Genomic DNA, 15,840 nt, shown 5'->3' with positions numbered 1-15,840 from the left:
GCCCCTGGCACCACTTGTGCTGCCTTGATGCAAGAGGCAAGACAAGCCCCCAAATGACCACTCCTAGCAGGAATTGCCATTCCCATCAGGTATTCCTGCAAGGCCCATGTCCTGCAGGAAGAAAGCACCTTTCTATCTAAATCAGGAACAGGGTTTAAGGCCAAGGAGGACACTAAAATTAGGAAGGGTGGGAGGACTGAGGGTTTTTTCTCCTTCTCTTTTCCTCCCTGATCACAGGAGGAAATTATTTTAAAATTATTATTATTTATTATTGTAAATTAATGATAGAAATTTATCAGCAGGAAGGCCACCTGGTGCTGGCTGGAATAAAATCCTCTCACCAGGAACAGGAGGCTGCTGCCTCTGTCCCTTGCCCAGCAGAGCTCCTGCTTCCTCTGCTGCTGCGCATCCAAATGCTGAGACTTTCCTGCAGCTTAAGCAGGATTGATTTATTCCCCCTCCACAGTGTTCTCTGGATGCTCAGAATGCATTTGTATCCCTGGTCCCTAACAAGTGCTCCTCGGAGCTGTGTTATTTCAGAAGGACTTGCCAAAGCCCTGGCACATTCCCGCTTTTGTGCGATAACGGATTTGTCAGCGGAATTGCCTCGCTATCAAAACAATAAAAGCCAACTGGCAAGGTGACATTTTGGGGGAATTCAGTTCCTTCTTTGTGGGTTCCTCTCACTTTGTTTTATGTGTGGTATCTTCTCTCTGCCTCTCATTGGAAGGTCAGTGCAGCGGGGGAAGGAAGTTGGTGTTAAAAGGAAAAACTCGATTTGATTTGGAGCAGACTTGGAGCTGCTCAGGAAGATTCCTGACAGGGGGACAGAGGATCAGTCATTTCTGAAGGTGTAGTGCAAACATGAATCCCTTTAACAGCATGTTGGACTCCTGCTCTTCCTCTTGCTCAAGAAACACTTGGATTGTGGATATAATCTCTGAATTTCCAGAGACACTTCGTTGAGACCCTCCACTCCTTTGCTCACAACAACATAACACAACACTTGCAATTAATTATGGATGCACCCGAGTCCAGACATGAGCTCATGCTGTTGGCTTGGCAAAGCAACTTAATTAATAAATAACGATGATGATGATGAATAAAGATGGGAATAAACAAAGAGGGCTCTATATGAGGGATGAAGCATGAAGTATTCATGCACCAGGCTGTCAACAGACTCATTCTGCTGAGCCCACCTCACTTGACAGCACTTCAGCACTTTCCAACCACCCCCAAGCTCCTGGTGGTTCCAGGATTATATCTGGATCCAGACAGGAATTCACAGCTATGACACCAGAAAAGAGTTTGACTCAGGATCCTTGCATCAACAGTCCACAAAAACTGGGAAACTGGGCCAATCCTGCCATGAATGGCACTGACACAAAGACAGGAGGTGGAGTCACAAACTCCACATTCCTCTGGACACTTTCACAAAGGCACAGAACCAGCAAGGTTGGAAAAGACCTCCAAGATCTTCCAGTCCAACTGTTCCAGTCCAAACTTTAATGCCAAGTTCTACCTCTAAGGAAACTTCTTCAGAATAATTTATGTTGGAAAAGCCCTCCAAGATTCCTGAGTCCAACTCTTTTCCAGCACTACCAAGGCCACCACTGACCCATATGCCCAGGTGCCACATCCATGTGGCTTTAAAAGCCCTCCAGGAATGGGGACCCCACAGCTGCCCTGGACAGCCCTTCTGGGACAGAAATCTTCCCAATATCCAACCTGACCCTCCCCTGGCACAACTTGAGGCTGTTTCCTCTCATCCTGTCCCTGTTCTCTGGGAGCAGAGCCCGATCCCCCACAGCTGTCCCCTCCTGTCAGGAGCTGTGCAGAGCCAGAAGGGCCCCCCAAGCCTCCTTTGCTCCAGGCTGAGCCCCTTTCCCTGCCTTTCCTGGCGCTCCATTCCCTTCCCTGGACACCCTCCAGCCCCTCCATGTCTTTCTCAGAGTGAGGAGAAATGCTAGAGGGTTTTGTTTGTACCACACCCAGGCTGTGCCCTCCACTCTTTTGATGGACCAACAGCCACCTGGGACAGCACTTTTCCAACACTGACAAGTTCCAGGTTTGGAGGAAGCCATATCTGAAAGGCTCCTGACCCACTCCAAGGACATTCCAGCCACCCTGTCCTCTCAAACCAGGCCCAGACTCCAGTTCTCTGTGCCCACTGAGCTCTGCTTGGCAATGGGATGCTATTCCACCTCCCCATTCCCAGGAGAGATGGGAAGAGTGAGCAGGGCTCACACCATGGGTGACACAGAGCAGGGAATGGCCCTGCCAGGCTCAGGGCACTTAAAGAGGCTCTGAATGTCCTGAGGGGATTTATTTTAGACCACACCTCATTAACCACCAGTAAAGAAGAATCAGAGGCTCCTGCTGCTCATTCCTGTCTGGCCTCCAGACTCCAGCTCCTTGTTATATTTGTCCTAACAGATGTATCGACCTGAATGGGAATGATTGATGAGAGAAAACACTGAGCTTAACTGAGCTTTTCTTCCCTTCAAAACAGGACTTGCAGCAGGAGCTCCAGTTCAGAGGTGGCTCTTAGAAGGACAGAACCTCACTGCATTTTGCCCATTCACGAAGATAATCTGAGAGGGACAAGATGTTTCCCATTCAAAGATGAGGCAGCACTCACTGCATCCTTCGTGGAGACTTTTGGGTTTACTTCAGCTGGAAATTCAGTGTCTGGGGATGCAAGCCTCAGCTTGCAAAACCAATGGCATAAGAACAACCGGGCTAAATGCTGAAAATCACAGGAAAAAGCCTACCAGGAGAGAAGCTTGCAGCTGGAAATGACTGCAGTTCCCTCCTTTTGAATGTTTTTCACCATCACCACTGTTGTCAGTCATTGTTAGGCATTAAATTGCATAAAATACAAGCCCTTGGAAACAAACATCAGTGCTTATCAGCCTATGTCAAAAGTCAATTTTTTCTTTACAGCAATTTCGCCTGGAAATTACTTCTGGGGAGCTGCTCACTGCAGCTCAGCCCTGGGCTCCAGAGGCACAGGGACAGGAGCCACCCTCTTCTCCCTTCCCCCAGATCCTGCAGCTTGGCTTTATTACCATGGAATGGGTTGGGAGGGGCTAAAAGTTCATCCCATTCCATCCCCTGCTCCTTCCACCAGACCAGGCTTTTCCAAGTCCTGTCCAAGTTGGTCTTCACTTAAAGAGAAAAATCTCCTGTCAGGTTTGACTTCTACTTTAAAAAGCTGAGGACAGGTCATATGTGATATCTAAATTACTGAATTAGCACCTACAGTCATAGGCATGGGGAAATGAAAGATCTCAGGGGATTTATACTGTTAATAAACATCTGTGAGTGTGTGCCTGACAAACAGCTTGTGAATTAACCTAATAAACAACCACTGGTCGTTGATAAATTGCATCTGGGTTGAAACTGAGGGAGCAGAGATGGGTTGAGCTGCCTCCTGCCTATGGAGTTATGATGGATATTATTCCTTCATGATATCAGCATCCACTGCCTGGGACACACGAGCTGTGGGTCACTTGCAAGGTGCTGGGTTTCCACCATCTCTGTGTGGTCCAGCTTACATCAGCTCCTCACAGAGCTGGAAAACCCAGACCAAACTTTTCCTGTCAGCTTTGACAGAGATGGAGGTCAAGCATTTCCAAAATGGAAGAAAAGGTGGTAACGTTGAAATATGACATCATTATGTGGAGTTGACTTTTATTCAAGCTCCAGAAACTGCTGCCTTAAATGCAGTGAGGTTGGAAAGGTCCAGGTGAGCAGGTTCGTGTTAACAGAACCATGGAAATGCTTGGGCAGGAAGGGACCCTAAATCCCATCCAGTTCCACCCCTGCCATGGGCAGGGAAAACTTCCACTATCCCAGGCTGCTCCAAGCCCCATCCAGCCAGGCCTTGGGCACTTGCAGGATGCTGAGAGCTGCATTTAAGAGAGGTGTTTAAAATGCTGAATGGGGGTGTTGAGGAGGGGAGTTCCCCAGGTCTGCCTGCAGCCTGCTCCAGGTGTGGCAGAGCACCTCCTTTCCCTGCCCATCCCACAGCCCAGCTCTGGTAGTGGAGGGCAAAGGAAACCTTTGGATAACAATTCCAGACAGGAGGACACACAGTATTAGCCCCACTCCAGAAACTTGAGGTCACTTAGCCACTGTCCCAAAGCTTAACCTTATAACCACAGGCTCCAGCTGCAAACCCTGAACAGGATATTTTGGAAGCATCCTATAACTCTTTCTTCCTCACTGTGCAGACATGGAGCTGCATACCCTTCAAAAACTAAACACTCCTGATTAATATAGTATAATATGCAGTATAAACTTGGTTTTTTGGCTACTGCTGCCTTCCCACCCTCAAATCCAAACCCCACATAGCCTTCTGTCCTTCCTAGAGAAGGTGGAGTAATGTCCTGTACCAGCCAACAACCTCCTGGCAACCTCAGGGTCTCCATTTTTGGCAGAACAACACAACTATAATGTTTTCAAGGTAAGGACCAAGGAGGACAAGCAGGGCTGTTGGCCCTTTGTGGTTGTTGAATACATCCCAAAAACCCACAACACCACCCAAAAAACCTTCTCACAGCAGAACTTTCTAGCCCAAGGATTTAGGATGATCCACGGGTCTATTTGACCTGGCCTTAGCTCCTTGATCTGATGCTGTCTTCCCATGTGACCTTGGGGAAACCACTTAGTGTCTGATAATTAGAGACTCTTAAACTGATTATTAGAGATTCTTAAACTCGTGAAAGTGTTACAAGATGGCCAAGGTGGGGTGGAGGTGGAAGAGTCTCCAGAAGTACGTAAACCAGATTGATTTGAAAATCAATGTGATGCTTTCAAAAAACGAAATGCCTTTGATCCTCTGGCAGCCTCACCACATCTCCTGCATCCCTGTCTGTAACAGCAGAGGCCAAGGAGCGAGCAGGAGACTTCATTCCTCCTGGAATTTTCATTAAATTCATAAAATAGTCCCTGAACTGAAGGAGAATGGCATTGTCCCTGCAGTGACCCCTCAGCAGGAGGGAAGAAGGGGTTGCACAGGTCCAAGGCACACCTGCAGAAGCACCTCTGCATCTTGTCCCCCACCCCTCAGGTTGTGCCATCTGCTCTGCCAAAATCATAACTCACTGCCAATAGCCTTAATTAAAAATATTAATGCTGGAAAAGTGTGCCTGGAAAGCCTGCAGCTCCATTCTGCTGTCCCTCCAATTGCTGGGTAATTGCAATAATTCCTGTGTCTCAGGGAGGATCACTCCCCAGAGCCCCCCTTCCCGTGCCTCCAAGTGCAAAATGCTTTATTATTTTCCAGGCTGGCTCTGCCACCAAGGTGGTACCACTTCATTAGGAAGAGGGAGAATGGATATCAGGCAGAGCCCATTATGTGCTGGGAACAGGGCCATGCACAGGAGCTGCTCATCCAGGAGCTTCCCACGTGCTGGGAGGGGAGGGAGCAGTGGATTCACATCCTCCTTCCTGGCAAAGGCCTGCCCTGGCAGCAGGAGATGGAGCAGGACATTTCCCAGCAGCAGGCTCTCCCTCCTCCTGGAGCAGCAAGGAACACGCAAAGGAGCAAAGAGGAGAAAATCAGGCTCCAAAATGCAGAGGCTGGGGGAAATGCTGAGGAAAATCTGCTCCTGCCCACTGGAAAAAGTGGGCTGAGCTATTCCACATGGGAATAACTCCAATGGAGGAACACCATGGGGAGGAGAGAGGAGCTGCACATGCATCAGACCTTTAACTTCCTGCTCATGTAAGGAACTGAGTCCTCCTTGCTGCTATGTGAGGTTGGGATCTCAGCTGGGATAAACTGGGATGTTTATCCTTAAATCTCTCCAAAAGACCTCTGAAAGCAAGAACCCAAACCTATTCCTGCTTCCCAAATGCCTCTTCCCCACCAAACATGAACCCTGCTGCTGGGTGCGAGTTTTATATGCAGAAATATTTGAGAATTTTAAACTATAGAAACATATGGAAAAGCAAATTAAGAGGATCTCTTCCCTTAATGCAACTTTTGAATTCTGAGCATGTCCTCTACCTCATACCTATGATCCATATTTTCCCAGTGTGTCCTGCTCTCAACACACATCAGAAAAACAGAACACCCCACTGAATGTCTTCTCTTGGCCTTTCCACCAGGAACCCCAGGGCAGTCAGGGAGACTCAGCCCCTGCAGGGATCTCCCCATCTCACAAAACCCCAGGATGGCTTGGGTCAGGAGGGACTTTAAACATCATCTTATTCCATCTCATGCCATGGGCAGGAACACCTTCCACTATCCCAGTGTGCTCCAAGCCACATCCAACCTGGCCTTGGATAATTCTAGGGATCCAGGGGCAGCCACAGCTGCTCTGTTTTGGGTGCTGTCCCTCCAGACAGCCTCATTCCCACCTGCACAGGAGTCAGGGAAACATCCACTCCTAAGCACAAGCTGAATTTCCCCTCTGCCAGTGCTGTGGCACTTGCAGGAGAGCACTCCCAGCCACAACATGTAAATAAATAACTGATAGCCCAAATTATTCCCCGTTCTCACCCAGCCCATGCAAGCCAAGCCCTCGGTGCTCTCTGGTGGGGTGAGTTAATTACCACACTGCCTGCAGATCTGCCTGAATGCTGTCAGGATGTGACAAGCCCCGGTGCCAGCGCCATCCTTCCCAGCAGAGCATCCCCGCCTGGCATTGCTGTCACGTCTCTCTGTGATCAGGCTGTGATGAGCACCCCAGGAGCAGTCCTGATAAAGTTCCCCTATTCACAGGAACTTTTGTCTGCTTTATTACATTACGTATTCCTCGGAGACGGGCGGGGAAGGCAGGAATGATTAGTGCTCCATTTGCAAACACATACTCCCGAGTGCAAAGTGATTGCAGAGTTTGTGCCCCTATAGCTCTAGGTAAAGCTGGGTTTAGCTCCATGAAGAAATATAGAACAGCAATGTAAGGTATGGAAAATCTCATTCCCTATCCTTCATAATGTGGTGGGGTAAGAATTGTGGTGAATTTGCTTTTTTCCCCACTTTATTTTTGAGTACATTTTCACTCTGGAGAAATTTTTGTCCCAAATGTTCTGAATTTTTCACGGAGATGTGAAAATGCTTGGGGATGGCAGTTGCTCAGCAAAATGTTGCCTTATGGTAAAAGAACCTCCCACCAAGAAGAGTCACACAGAATCCCAGAATGGGCCAGGCTGGAAGGGACCTCAGTGGGTCCATCTGCTCCAGCAGGGCCATCCCAGAGCCCATGGCACACATTGTGTCCAGACAGCTCTGGGATATCCCCGCTGAGGGAGACTGCACACCCTCTCTGGGATCTGTTCAGGGCTCAGGCACTGCCCAGGAAAGTTCTTCATCATGTCCAGGTGGAGCTGCCTGGGCTCAGGCCCTGCCCGTGGCTCTGGTGCCATGGCTGGGCCTGGAGCAGAGCCCGGCCCTGCTCTGCCCCTCCCTGCAGCCAGGGCCAGCCAGGGCTGAGGGCCCCTCTCAGCTGGGGCTCCTCTCCAGGCTGAGCAGCCCCAGCTCCCTCAGCCTTTCCTGGGCACCCACATGCTCCAGGCCCTTCAGCATCTCCACAGCCTCCCCTAGACCTGCTCCAGCAGCTCCATGTCTCAACAGAAATTATTCCTGCACATCAGCAATGCTTTCCCTCAGGAAAACTTCTTTCCTTGTGAAGATCCGATGTAGCACTGCTCTGTGACAAAAGCCACCAACTCTGCCTGATCCCGAGGCAAAACATCCAATCTGTGCCGTCTCTATTAACTCATTACATCCAACACAAATCCCTTTCTCCCTGAGTACTTTAAGGAGAAGCATTCCTGGCCTGAAGAATCAGCTTTGCAATGTATTTCCAGGAGCTGTTTTCTCTACAAACTGCATCTGGAAAATTGTGCAGTCCTCACCCCTGGAAAGCCAGGCTGGCAGTGGGTGATGCCCACGTGCTCGCTCAGGAGACAGGCTCAGAGAGCCCTGAGAGCACAGCAGGAAAAGCTGGAATTGGAATGTGAGAGCAGCTTCTGTGGCTCTTCTCAGCTGGGCCAGCAGCTCCCAGAGCTGTCCCCACGGGCTGACTTTCTCAGCAGGAGCAGCAGAGCCATGCCACATCCACAGAGCCGTGTCTTTGATCTTCAGGATCCCATGAATACCAAGCTTGGGATTTGCATTTTTCAGGAGCAGAGGTACAACAGCTCCAGATGCTTCCTAATCCCTTCATGTTACAGCTGTAAAAATGCAGGTGAGCTCCTTAAGTGAGCCCTAAAGAGAGGGGAAAGCCTGACACCACCTTCAGAAATCCTGTTAGCCCCAAAGGTCCAAGTCCCCAGGTCGAGGATATTCTTTTCCCATTACATTGGCTCTGTACCAGGGTTATATTTTTATTTATATTTAATGCACAAGCAAAGTTGGATGCATATTGCTAAAACACCCTGCTTTAAGAAGGCTACAAAAAAAAGAGGGAGAATCCAGCTTCTGTTTGAATATTCTTCTAATGGAAGAGGAAACAATTGTGGTTTCTATTTGTCCCCCTTTAGTGCAAAGGCCTTTGCAGCCCACTGTGAGCAAGACCCTGCAGGTAATGTAATATCCAGGTCCTTGATCCCCTTTCAGCAACTGGAATTTAATCCCTGCATTTCAAGCATACCCCAGACCTGCTCAGTATTCCAGAGATGACAACAGGACTTTCGGAGCAGCAGCCCTCAGGAACAGGAAACAAGGACAAGACAACAGCTCTTTCCTATGGAAGAAGTTATTTCCAACATCCCTGCTGTGGCTTTGGGGGTTGCAACCCTTGGACAGTGTTTGGGGGACCTTGGAAGCAGCTCCCACTGATCCCCGAGGCGGCCGCCAGCATTTCGCAAGATGAATTTACAAATCATCCATCACCAGCAATCCCAACCATTTAATTAGACCCAAATTACTTTATGTCTTCAAAAACCATCACAAATCTTGCTGGAAAAGATCCTGTGCATGTGCACGGGCTTGCCAGCAAGGAATTGTTTCCTCCTGCCAAAAGTGCGGGAGCGCAGCATTCCTGGCCCCAGCGGCTGGTGGGCAAAGCCAGCGGAAGATTCCAGTGCCTGCCTGGACCAGAGCCTGCGGGAAAAGGGAGTGACAGCCTTCATCCTCCTCCAGCAGAACCCTCTGGAGCAGAATCCCCTTCCCAGCACGCTCCTGCAGCCTCGCCGGGAACGGGAGAGCAGCAAAGGCAGCAGAACTTACTCAGTGCCTCAGCCAGAAACACAGCAAAGCACTGGAGGGCTCCCTGATCTGTTCCAGACCGGGCTGGCCCCCGTGCCAGAGAACACAAATCCATAAACCCCACACGGCAGGGGCTCCTCCCGAGTCCCCGCTGGGTGGGCTCCGAGCGGCGGCTCCCTGCTCCCGGTGGGCTCCGTCCAGCCCAGCCTGGGAACAGCTGCAGGGCTGGGGAGAACGGGCTGGTGAGAGACTGGGCTGCTGGAACAACTAACAGAAACCTGAGGCCAGTGGGAACAGGGCTAATGCCGGGATTGTTCCCTGGGGAGTCGTGCTAGAGGCAGGCACGGATTTGAAAGCTGCACTGGGATGGTGCAGGCAGCTCTGAGTGCCAAAGAACCACGCCAGGCACCTCCAGGGTGAGGTTTACAGAGGGGTGTGTGCCCTGTGTGTGACACATGTGGCCCTCATGGGCAGGATTCTGCTCCTCCTTGCCCAGGGCAGACCTTTGTAAATCATGTGGTGCCATGAAAGCCACAATGGTTAAAATCACCTCCAGCTTCACATGTGGGTTTTTTCAGGAAAATAAAAGATTAATAAAGCACCCCAAAGACACCCAGAAAGTTGTTTATGACACGATATAGGAAAATAAACCAGGAGGCAAACGCTCCATCCTCTGCCTAGGAAGAAAATCAGAAGTGCTGCTTTATCCCATCTTGCCAATCCCTGTGGCTGTTCACCCCTGGAAGTGTTCCAGGGCAGACTGGATGGGGCTTGGAGCAACCTGGGATTGTGGAAGGTGTCCCTGTCCATGGCTGGGGGTGGGACTGGATGAGCTTTAAGGTTCCCTGCAACCCAAACCCATCTGTGACCCCATGTAGCCCTGGATAAATACAGGGAAAGCAGGGGAGGCCCTTGGGAGAAACAGTGGATATGAATACATATCCCAACTCCTACTGTATTATTTGGTGTGTCCAACAGAAAGAAGAAAGGCCAGGAAGACACAGCTGTGGACACCCCAAGCTGGATCCAGAGGACCTGGAAGTGGAGCAGATGCTGAGAGGCAGCTCCTGTCCCTAACAGGATCAATCCAGGCACACACCAGGACAGGCTGCTCTGCCCAGGCAGGCTCACAGCGCCAGGATTCCTGTCCCATCCTCACCCTCAAAGGCATTTCCTCACCTACCATAAAGTCACTCCAGGACATCTGCCTACACTGGAAACACGGACACCTGGGAGAAATTCAGCCAAATCCCCTGGGCACTGAATTCCAGAGCTGCCCCTTAGGAGGCAATTCTGTTAGGGACAACTCACTGCAGCCTGTAACTACACTGTCCAATAGCTGAGTACAGTCTGTTTTCTCCAAACCTATAGGAAATCTAGCTTCACACATTCCTGCTTTTGCTTCCAGCTGTGTTTGGGAGCAGGGAAACCTCCTGGCACCTGAGCTCTGCACCTTGGGAAGACCTCATGTGCCCAAGTCATTCCAGCCATGGAGAAAGGTCACGTTGGCAGCAAAACATTTGCAGGCTGCTGCAAAACCACTGACCTCCATAGTCCTGGGTGCTGATGCACTCTTTCCCATTTTTCCCCTCTGTTTTTTAATCAATGTGCCTCGTGTGATAGATCAAAGGACTTAAAGCCTGGGGAAGGCGCTCCAGCCCTTGGCAGGAGCAGGGAATGAGACAGCCAGTCCTGCCTATGCAGGCAGCCCAGGGGGGCTGCAGATATTCATTTAAAAATCACATTGCAAGGCTTGAACAGTGCCATTTGTTTCAGCCTTTCATTCTCAGCTCTTCCATTTCCCTGTTCAATGGCAAGGAAAGAGCCCCACGGCCAAGAAGTCCCACCCAGCCCTAGATCCACAGGCTCTGGATGTTCTGCTGCTCCATCCCTGGCTGCCTTCTGCAGATCCCCAGTGCTCAGGGAGAGCCACCGTGCAATTAATTCTCTCACAATAATAGGGCAGCACAAATTACCAAGCAGACTCTTGTAGCAATAAAAATGTAATATACTGAGTCTGACTTGCAAAGTCCCAGCACTAAATGTCTCTCTTTTGGAGGACTTCCATCTTTATTGTTCCTGCCTCTTAGCTCCTCTTAGTTTTTTCTCAGCCTAGTATGAGTCTCACTTCCAGAGCATTCATCCCAGAGCTATAAATTCCTTGTGTGAGCCATGGCAGACCCAGCAGTCCCTTGGTTGGATTGGGAACATTGAGTTCCATCCATCCAGGTTTTGGCTCATGCCCAGCAGGAAGGTTTTGCTCTTCCAAGACATTGGGAGGAGAGGAAAAAGGCCCAACCAGTAGGATGGGGACCCAGGATGGATTTAATAGAGAAAACTACAGGAAAGACACAACTCTGGAGGGCCCCTGCCTGGAAATCTCTGCCACAGCAAGGCTGGCTGGCACTTAATGGCAGCAGGGGATGGGAGAGGGCAGGACCAAGGAAAAGGGAGTGACTATTCCAGGGGAGGGCTCAGCAGGACTTCCAGGTGGAACTGAAGGGCTCCCAGCAGTAACATGGCTCCATGTTGGGTAATTCCCAACCCCAACAGTGCCTGGAAGGGTAATTCCCTTCCACCATTCCTCTGTGAGGCTCACTGGAAAAACTACAAACTGCTGCACCCTGTCTGGGCTTAAGGGATGCTTTAGTCTGGGCTTTATAACCCTGTGCTTTCCTGTAAGCTTCATGCTTTGCCCAGCCAGCCTGGGCTCCCAAAACATGCTCTGGTATCCCCATGCTCCTATCAGCAGGCACAGGCTCTGAGATCATATTCCCCAATCACAAGCCACATCCCACTTTGGCACAGCCACATCCAGAGAGGCCCCCTGTATGCTGTGTGATTTTGCTTTTGTGCTAACTTGTCACAGCATGCATTGCAGAAGAGATGGCCACAATACAGATTATCACCACACAATTTCAGAAAGCTTCAACCCACACAGAGTAACACCTTACCTTTCAGAAGGCTTCAGGCATCTGCCCATAAACAGTAACACCATGGCACTTCAGAAGGCTGCAAGAGTCTGCTCCTCTTGTTCTTTAGCCCAGCCTTTTATCCCCTCCTGTTGATGCACTGCACCTGTGTGCCCTCTGCTCCCTTTGGTGGTTGGTCAGTGCCCCTGGGCACCCCATGGCTCATTGCTGTCAGTGCTGCTCACCTGCTGCTCACAGCTGTGCCCATTGAGGCTCAGCCCCACTCCCAATCACCACAAACTGTGTGCCTGCACCCACTGATATCCAGAGCCTGCAGAACCCTCACCTGCAGCCTGACCCTGCTGAGCAGATTTTGGACAAGACCCACCTTCCAGATTTAGTCTTTGTTTGCCAATTCCCCATAAGCTCACATCCCTGTGGTTCAGCTTGTTGCATCCTCTGCTCTGTGCCTCCCATCCCTCAGCTCTGAGATGATATTCCCCTCCCCAGCACTGCTGAATTCCTCAGAGCCCCATGGATTCGCCCATAACAGGTTTTCCATGTCACACCAATGGGCACAAAGTCCTTGGAAGCTGAGCACAGGTCCTCAGTGGGATTTCTGAGCCTGGGAGAGGCGAGACCCAAGACAAAAGGTGGGGATGATTTGTGGTGTTTGTGAGGTCCCCAGGATGAGGTGAGAGGTGAGGAATCTGACTCCATGTTCTCAGAAGGCTGATATATATTATATTATATTATATTATATTATATTATATTATATTATATTATATTATATTATATTATATTATATTATATTATATTAATTATATTATGCTATACTAAAACTATACTAAAGAAAGAGAAGGATACAGACAGAAGGTTTAACAAGAATGAATAATAAAAACTCGTGACTGACTCCTCAGAGTCTGACACAGCTGATGGTGATTGGTCATTAAGTAAAAACAATTCACATGAAACCAATCAAACACGCACCTGTTGGGAAACAATGCCCAAACCATGTTCCAAAGCAGCCAAACACAGGAGAAGCAATCAGGTAATTATTATTTACATTTTTCTCTGAGGCTTCTCAGCTTCCCAGGAGAAGAAATCCTGGCACGGGGATTTTTCATAAAATATCACGGTGACAATGGTGCCCTGTGGCCAAGCAGGGAAGGTGGGGTGTTCCCAGGTGGGATGTTCCTCCTGGCAGCACATCCATGCAGGGAGCACGGACCAATCTTTGCTGTGGGTAAAAAAAATTGGACTTTTCAAAGCTCAAATGAACACGCTCTTCAAGTAAAGTCCCTGGAAGTGAAATTCTGATGAGGCTTCAGCACCCTGGTGCCTGCAGACAGCCTCCTGCTCGATTCACTGCTCTGTCATGCTTGTTACTGGGAAATGAATTCCCTTCACACTGACATTTCATAGACTTCCTGATCCAGCACATAATGAACACCCCGCCAGCCCTGGCAGCCTCTTGCCAAACTAACTTTTATTACCTGTTTTCTCATTATTGTATTTAAATTTTCTGGTCTGTTGTGCCGTGGCTTTTTTTTTTTCTCCTTGTTGAAAGAGAAAGAGCAGGGTAAGATAACAAATTTCCCCAGCAGAGTCCTGCTCTGGGAAGCACAGATTCCCAGTGTCCCAGCCCGCCCTCGGGGCTGCCCAGGATGAGGCAGCAGCACTTGCAGGCAGCTGCAGAGGTTGGAACAGGGATAAATGATGCAGTGCTGAAGCACCTTGCCAAAATTAAGCACACAGCAGTGCTGGCTGTGTGATCCTACACCTTCCTGACCCGGGGCTAATCACATCTCTGCCATCAGCAGGGCACTTACACCTCATATCCCTGACATTAGGATGACTTATTCCACAGTTTTAGACTTATTTGCTTTCACTCTCCTACAGCGTGTAACATAAGAGAGTGGCAGTGCTCAGCAGTGGCTCCCGGGCATTAGAGCTAAAAGATTCCTAATGAAAACCTGGAGAAGCTGGAGAATCGTCCCTGCAGCACTCCAGCTACAGGCTCGAGCACTAAGCTGGCTGCTGGCTCCTGCTGGCTTTATTTTGGGTGACATGCATCCCTGAGAACTCTCCTTGGGCTGGGAATGGGCCTTGAGAGCCCAGAAGCAAGTGGGGTCATCCCTGTGGGATCATCCCTGTGGGATCATGGCCATCCAGTGCAAGGGGTCACCTCCTCAGCTGAGCTTTCCCTCTGGTCTAGGACATCAAACAAACAGAGCAGACCACTCTGAAATGCCATAGCAGGAGCCTGAAATAACCTGAAATAACAGGGGGAAGTGACAGGTGCTCCCAAGAGGGGTTTTTCCTTCTTTCCCTGCCTGACACTTCAGTGATGCCTTTGCACCTTGTCTAATCCCCCTGAGGAAAACCAGAAGCCTCATGGAGAGGGGAACCTGTTTTCTTAAGCTTTTAAAGAGCCATGAATGCAGAGATTAAAAAGCCCAAAACCCCAATGAGCAGCACAAAGTGCCGTGTGCAGTTTCTCTGTTAACAATCAGACACCACAGTAGGAAACAGAAACCTCCCAAGGTGAATAAACATCTCATTTTCCCCTCCATTTCCAGAAGAATGGCTAGAGCACATCCCGTGGGAGGTCTGTCAATGTAGACACCCAGTCTGAGGGATCCTGCAAGGAGCAGTGTGCAATTATGTGTTTAATTATGAAGTATCATCTTCATTTGAATATTCCCTCTGCTACTGCTGTTGTTAAGCCCCTAATTCTTGCTGGATGAGGCTTGGAGCAACCTGGTCTAGTGGAAGGCATCCTTGCCCACAAAAGGATGAGATTTAAGGTCCCTCCCAACCCAAACCATTCCATGCTTCCTCACATTCAAGTTCCCCCCACATTGCTGCTGCTTGCTGCTCCTCCCTGTGCCTTTCCCAGCTCCTGGAAGTCCTTTATGAGGTGGGTGTGTGGAACTGCACTGAGCAGACAAGTCACAGAGCCCTGGCTTTAGCCTCTGTTCCACTCCCTGATCCTTTTCCCCTGATCCTCTTGCTTTTGGAGAGCTGCAGAGCTGTGCCATGCCATTTCCATAGAATAATTTAGGATGTCCCAGGTCAGAACTCCCCATTTGCATGTACAGTGACAGGTGCCTGTCCCCACGTGCATCCCTGCCTTTTCCTGCATTGCAAACTCCAGTTTATTCCTCCTCACTCCATCCTATGAGGTGCTTTCCTTCCTGAACACCCCTTCTCAGCATCATCTGCATTTCCATTCCATCTTGACTGACCTTCCAGGCCTTTATTGGGAACAGGGAACAGGGAACAAGCTGCAGGCACACAGATCCCTGCAGGGCACCACTGCTGGCCTCCCTCCTTCCCTGGATGAGGGGCTCTTCCTGCCTTTCCAGCATTTACCCATGGCATGACCTTTCCTCAGCCCACAGAGCCTTAGTATCCTTAAGCTGCTGAGGAAAGTGATCAAAAGCCTTCCAGAAATCTAAGTGGATTTTTGTCCACAGGATTTACCTTGTTTACACCCCTGTGATGCCTTCAAAGATTCCTGAGGACATCTGTGGAGTCTGAGGCCTGCCCTTTATGAAGGACATCTTGTCCCACTTATCCAGGGACCTGTTGATCCTTTCTTTCTCTCAGTTATCCCAGTTCAAGTTTCCAAATCTCTGGACCTCCATCAGTTGTGTCACAGGAGATTTCGATTAGATATCAGGAATTTTTTTACATAGAAAGGCTTGTAAAGCACTGGCACAGCTGCCCAGGGCAGTGGTGGAGCCACCATCCCTG

Source organism: Agelaius phoeniceus, chromosome 10, assembly GCF_051311805.1.
Source record: "Agelaius phoeniceus isolate bAgePho1 chromosome 10, bAgePho1.hap1, whole genome shotgun sequence".
Classification (NCBI taxonomy): Eukaryota; Metazoa; Chordata; class Aves; order Passeriformes; family Icteridae; genus Agelaius; species Agelaius phoeniceus.
The sequence above is the reverse complement of the archived record's forward strand: the minus strand, read 5'-3'. Positions refer to the sequence as shown.